Below are 6,188 nucleotides of genomic sequence, written 5' to 3'. Positions count from 1 at the left end.
GTGCAAATAACCTCACATTCCATTTATGCTGGAGCATAAAACATGATCGTGTTTGGTTGCACAGGCTGCAATGTACTATGCTATTTTGTACTAATTTTAGTCTATCCTATTTCCTACCTCATCTTAGCACAGTCCCAATATTTTGTTAGTTTTGATTCTTACATCTTAGTTGAAGGGAGGTTTCAATCAGCAGCTCTCAGATTTTGTACCAAAAGATTGTTGTTACAGGTTTGTATGTTGCTATGTGCGTTATAGTAACTTCTGAAGTGCTTTTTGGGTGCCTTTTTAGTTACATGTGTGTATGGGTCATATTTACGGAAAGATCACCTTATTCCACTGGAGTCCAACATATACCGTTTGCTACAACTAGATTCTCTTTAAAAACTTGTAAAGCATAAAGAGGCTAGTTATCTAGCAGATGTAAGATAAACTGGAGTGTGCCGTGACCTCCCAAAGATAAAGATATGAGTATTAATATACTATTATCTTGTTCTTGTTTGAGGTTGATCTCAATGAAAGAGTTATTGGTAGTGACCTCCCAAATGAATCACATAATGAAGCTGAAGAATATGCTCCATTGAATGCTATGCAGGTGATGTAATAGTTTCTTCACTAATAAATATTCTACTTAATTCTCATACTTAAACAATTGTTCATCATAAGTTGTAGGAACTACATCCTAGAGATTGTGCGGGAACCAAAGAGTGTTACACCGGTTTATCGTTACCACAAGAAAAAATGGTTGCTAAGGTGTGTGCATAAATTTCTGCTTTGTTATTAAAAAATGCCTATGTTTTGTATAAGTTTACTTACAACTAAACTGAAACCTCAATTGTAGAAAGCACACATCAAAAAGTGTGATAGGACCAATGAAGGAAGTGTAGAATCAACTTTTCCAGACAAGCAGATCACTATCCAGGAATTGCATCCTAGTTTTTCTATGAGAACCAAAGAGGATTACACTGGTTTATCTTTACCACACATGGTTGCTAAGGTGTGTGCGCATATTATTTTTACTTCATTATCAACCAATGCCTATGATTGTGTATGTTTATGTCATACTAAACTGAACCTCAAGTGTAGAAGGCACGCATTGAAAAGTTTGATAAGGACAATCAAGGCCGCGCATAATCAACCAAAGAGGGTTACACCAATCAAGGAAGTGCAGAATTTACTTTGCCAGATAAGCAGATTACTGCCCAGGAATTACATCCTAGCTTTTCTTCGAGAACTAAAGAGGATTACACTGGTTCATCTTTACCACACATGGTTGCTATGGTGTGTGCGTGCATAAACTTCTGATTCATTGTCAAACAATGTCTATGTTTTGTGTATATTTACTTACAACTGAACTAAACCTCAACTGTAGAAAACACACAATGAAAAAATTGATCATAGGGTCAATCAAGGATGTGCAGAATCAACTTTGCCGGACAAGACTAACCAGGAATTGCATCCTAGCAATTGCACAAGAACCATAGAGGGTTGCACCAGTTTATCTTCACCACATGAACACACAGTTGCTAAGGTGTGTGTGCATGAGCGCATAAATTTTTGCTATGTTATCAAACAATGTATATGTTTTCTATAAGTTTACTTACAACTAAACTGAACCTAAACTGTAGAAAGCACATGATGGTCCTGAAGCAAATAATGGCCATGCTGAAAATAACAATGCCACCAAGCAAGGTGGTCCTGAACCAACAGAACACAAATGAACGACTCCTACACAACCTCAAAACAAGCCACCAAACACTGGTATGGTACATCATCAAAGTACATTACTTCTCACACTAGTCTTAAAGCCATGTTCTAAAATTTTCTCTGTTATCATTCTTTTTCAGGGTAGCTCAAGATTTACAAAAGGAGTGCATTGCAGGAGCCAGGAGCAACTATAGAGGAATTAGTCTTTAGATAGACAAATATTATGTATTATATAAAGATTTTAGCCCTCAGGGGCCTTGTTCCCTCTGCTCCCCGAGTCCGGAAGGTCGCCTTGAGGCGCCTCCGGGATTGTCTCCCCTCGACCCGGTGCCTCTTGAGACAATACCTCGGCGTCGTCCGCAGGGCAAGGGGAGGTGACGGTCGGAAGTGGATCGCTATCCAAATCCGACGAGCCCAGGGAGCCGTCCGACGATTCATCGATACGGGCTCGTGGCGGCCTGCATAATCATATTCGGCGTTAGGGGAAGCAGTGCGACAAAGGAATGCTATGAGTTACTCTGGTATCCGAATACTTACGACTTCGCCAAGGGCTTGGCCCTGAGCAGCCACTCGTCTTCGCCTTCGGCGGTGGTGGTGGAACTGTCCGGAAGGAGAGTCCTTCCCTTCTTGGACCCTTCGCCCCCCCCCTCCCGGTTGGGGCGGCCTTCCTTTTCTTGTCTCCCCCAACTGAAGGGGGAGCATCTTCTTCTTCCTCGTCGTCTTTGGGGGAGGAGTGTGCCGCAGAGTCATCGGACGATGAGTCCGATAACACATGGCGTCGGGAACTCTTTCAGGTTCCCTTGGCCTTCTTAGTCTTCTCTGGCACCTTGTAAGGAGCCGGAGTCAGCATCTCCGTCAGGAGAGCGTTTGCTGGGCCTTCGGGCAAGGAAGCCGGACAGTCGATCTGTCCAGCCGTTTCCTGCTAGTCATGTCAAAGGAACGGGAGCTTAGATCCCGCATAGAGTCAAACTATGAAAAACAAGTATCCTGTAAGAGGTAAAACAGCTTACCGCGCTGGCTTGGCGCTTCGCGCAGAATCTGCGATCCTCGATAGTAGGAGGAGGAACCTCGACGCCCTTGAATAGCACCTTCCAGGAATCCTCGTGTGTTGTATCGAAGAGCCTGTTCAGAGTTTGGTGCTGGGCCGGGTCGAACTCCCACAAGTTGAAGGCCCGTTGTTGACACGGGAGGATATGGCGGATGAGCATGACCTGGACGAAGTTGACGAGTTTGAGCTTCTTGTTCACCATGTTTTGAATACATGTTTGGAGTCCGGTCAGCTCTCCCGAACTACCCCAGGACAGGCCCTTCTCTTTCCAGGAGGTGAGCCGCGTGGGGATGCCAGATCGGAACTCGGGGGCTGCTGCCCAGGTAGGGTCACGTGACTCGGTGATGTAGAACCACCCCGATTGCCACCCCTTTATGGTCTCCACGAAGGAGCCCTCGAGCCATGTAACGTTGGGCATCTTGCCCACCATGGCTCCTCCGCACTCCGCCTGGCGGCCGCCCACTACCCTCGGCTTGACATTGAAGGTCTTCAGCCATAAGCTGAAGTGGGGCTTGATGCGGAGGAAGGCCTCGCACACGACAATAAACGTTGAGATGTTGAGGATGAAGTTCGGGGCCAGATCGTGGAAATCCAGGTCGTAGTAGAACATGAGCCCCCGGACGAATGGGTGGAGAGGGAATCCCAGTCCGCAGAGGAAATGGGTAAGGAACACTACCCTCTCATGGGGCCTGGGGGTGGGGATGAGCTGCCCCTCATCTGGGAGCCGGTGCGTGATGTCGTCGGGCAGGTATCCGGCTCTCCTCAGCTTCTTGATGTGTCCCTCCGTGACGGAGGAGACCATCCACCTACCTCCCGCTCCGGACATGGTTGCAGAAGGTTGAGGTGGGAAGTGCGGACTTGGGCGCTGGAGCTCGAGTGCGCGAAAATGGATGAGCAAAGGAGGAAGAAGGCGTGGATGAAAAGGTGAATCCTTATCCCTTTATATGGGCGGACGAAACTAAGCGTCCCCACTAGCCTGGTAAAACTCGCTTATCCCCCAAGCGCCATAATCGATGGCACGGTTGGGTTACGCACACCCGTATTGATGAGAATCCCGTGATAAGGGGACACGATCTCTGCTTTGACAAGACTTGTCAAAAAACTGCCTCGCGTTATGTGCGGGGCTATTTAAAGGAAACGGTTCGAATAATCACCGGGCCATGACATAATGTCATGTTGCCAAAACAAGTCAGCAAATTGGATTTGTGGAAATATTATTCTCTCTACGGTGGTATGTGGAACTTATTTTGCAGGGTCGGACACTATCCGTGGTGTATTCGGAGGAGGAACCCGCCTTGCAATGCCGAAGACAATACTGCGCGCCGGACTCATCGTCATTGAAGCCTGGTTTAGGGGCTACTTGAAGGAAATATGCCCTAGAGGCAATAATAAAGTTATTATTTATTTCCTTATATCATGATAAATGTTTATTATTCATGCTAGAATTGTATTAACCGGAAACATAATACATGTGTGAATACATAGACAAACAGAGTGTCACTAGTATGCCTCTACTAGACTAGCTCGTTAATCGAAGATGGTTATGTTTCCTAACCATGAACAAAAGAGTTGTTATTTGATTAACGGGATCACATCATTAGAAGAATGATGTAATTGACTTGACCCAGTCCGTTAGCTTAGCACTCGATCGTTTAGTATGTTGCTATTGCTTTCTTCATGACTTATACATGTTCCTATGACTATGAGATTATGCAACTCCCGTTTACCGGAGGAACACTTTGTGTGCTACCAAACTTCACAACGTAACTGAGTGATTATAAAGGAGCTCTACAGGTGTCTCCAAAGGTGAATGTTGGGTTGGCGTATTTCGAGATTAGGATTTGTCACTCCGATTGTCGGAGAGGTATCTCTGGGCCCTCTCGGTAATGCACATCACATAAGCCTTGCAAGCATTACAACTAATAAGTTAGTTGCAAGATGATGTATTATGAAACGAGTAAAGAGACTTGCCGGTAACGAGATTGAACTAGGTATTGAGATACCGACGATCGAATCTCGGGCAAGTAACATACCGATGACAAAGGGAACAACGCATGTTGTTATGCGGTCTGACCGATAAAAGATCTTCGTAGAATATGTAGGAGCCAATATGAGCATCCAGGTTCCGCTATTGGTTATTGACTGGAGACGTGTCTCGGTCATGTCTACATTGTTCTCGAACCCGTAGGGTCCGCACGCTTAAGGTTTCGATGACAGTTATATTATGAGTTTATGCATTTTGATGTACCGAAGTTTGTTCAGAGTCCCAGATGTGATCACAGACATGACGAGGAGTCTCGAAATGGTCGAGACATAAAGATTGATATATTGGAAGCCTATATTTGGATATCGGAAGTGTTTCGGGTGAAATCGGGATTTTACCGGAGTACCGGAAGGTTACCGGAACCCCCTCGGGAGGTATATGGGCCTTAGTGGGCTTTAGTGGAAGAGAGGAGAGGTGGCCAGGGCTGGGCCGCACGCCCCTCCCCCCTAGTCCGAATAGGACAAGGAGAGGGGGGCGGCGCCCCCCTTCCTTCTCTCTCTCTCCTCTTTCCCCCCTCCCGAATCCTATTCCAACTAGGAAAGGGGGAATCCTACTCCCGGTGGGAGTAGGACTCCTCCTGGCACGCCCTCTCCTGGCCGGCCGCACCCCCCCTTTTGATCCTTTATATACGGAGGCAGGGGGCACCCCTAGACACACAAGTTGATCCACGTGATCATATTCTTAATCATGTGCGGTGCCCCCTTCCACCATAGTCCTTGATAATATTGTAGCGGTGCTTAGGCGAAGCCCTGCGATGGTAGTACATCAAGATCGTCACCACGCCGTCGTGCTGATGGAACTCTTCCCCGACACTTTGCTGGATCGGAGTCCGGGGATCGTCATCGAGCTGAACATGTGCTAAAACTCGGAGGTGCCGTAGTTTCAGTGCTTGATCGGTCGGGCCGTGAAGACGTACGACTACATCATCCACGTTGTGCTAACGCTTCCACTGTCGGTCTACAAGGGTACGTAGATCACACTCTCCCCTCTCGTTGCTATGCATCACCATGATCTTGCGTGTGCGTAGGAATTTTTTTGAAATTACTACGTTCCCCAACAGTGGCATCCGAGCCTAGTTTTTATGTGTTGATGTTATATGCACGAGTAGAACACAAGTTAGTTGTGGGCGATATAAGTCATACTGCTTACCAGCATGTCATACTTTGGTTCGGCGGTATTGTTGGACGAAGCGGCCGGGACCGACATTACGCGTACGCTTACGCGAGACCGGTTCTCCCGACGTGCTTTGCACAAAGGTGGCTAGCGGGTGACAGTTTCTCCAACTTTAGTTGAACCGAGTGTGGCTACGCCCGGTCCTTGCGAAGGTTAAAACAGCACCAACTTGACAAACTATCGTTCTGGTTTTGATGTGTAGGTAAGATTGGTTCTTGC

At 46.9% G+C, this 6,188-nt stretch overlaps 1 long non-coding RNA gene across 1 annotated transcript; it reads left to right on the top strand.

The window, feature by feature from the left end:
- The first annotated feature begins 500 nt into the window (after positions 1 to 500).
- On the top strand, positions 501 to 1,759 carry LOC125554238 (uncharacterized). The gene is made up of 5 exons (XR_007304354.2): positions 501 to 750; positions 839 to 994; positions 1,084 to 1,278; positions 1,370 to 1,528; positions 1,626 to 1,759. It is a non-coding gene; the product is annotated as an uncharacterized LOC125554238 (long non-coding RNA).
- Positions 1,760 to 6,188: the final 4,429 nt, after the last annotated feature.

This window comes from Triticum urartu, chromosome 4A (assembly GCF_056163025.1).
Source record: "Triticum urartu cultivar PI428250 chromosome 4A, HENAU_Tu73, whole genome shotgun sequence".
NCBI classification, from domain to species: domain Eukaryota; kingdom Viridiplantae; phylum Streptophyta; class Magnoliopsida; order Poales; family Poaceae; genus Triticum; species Triticum urartu.
This window is presented reverse-complemented; position numbering and strand designations above follow the sequence as displayed.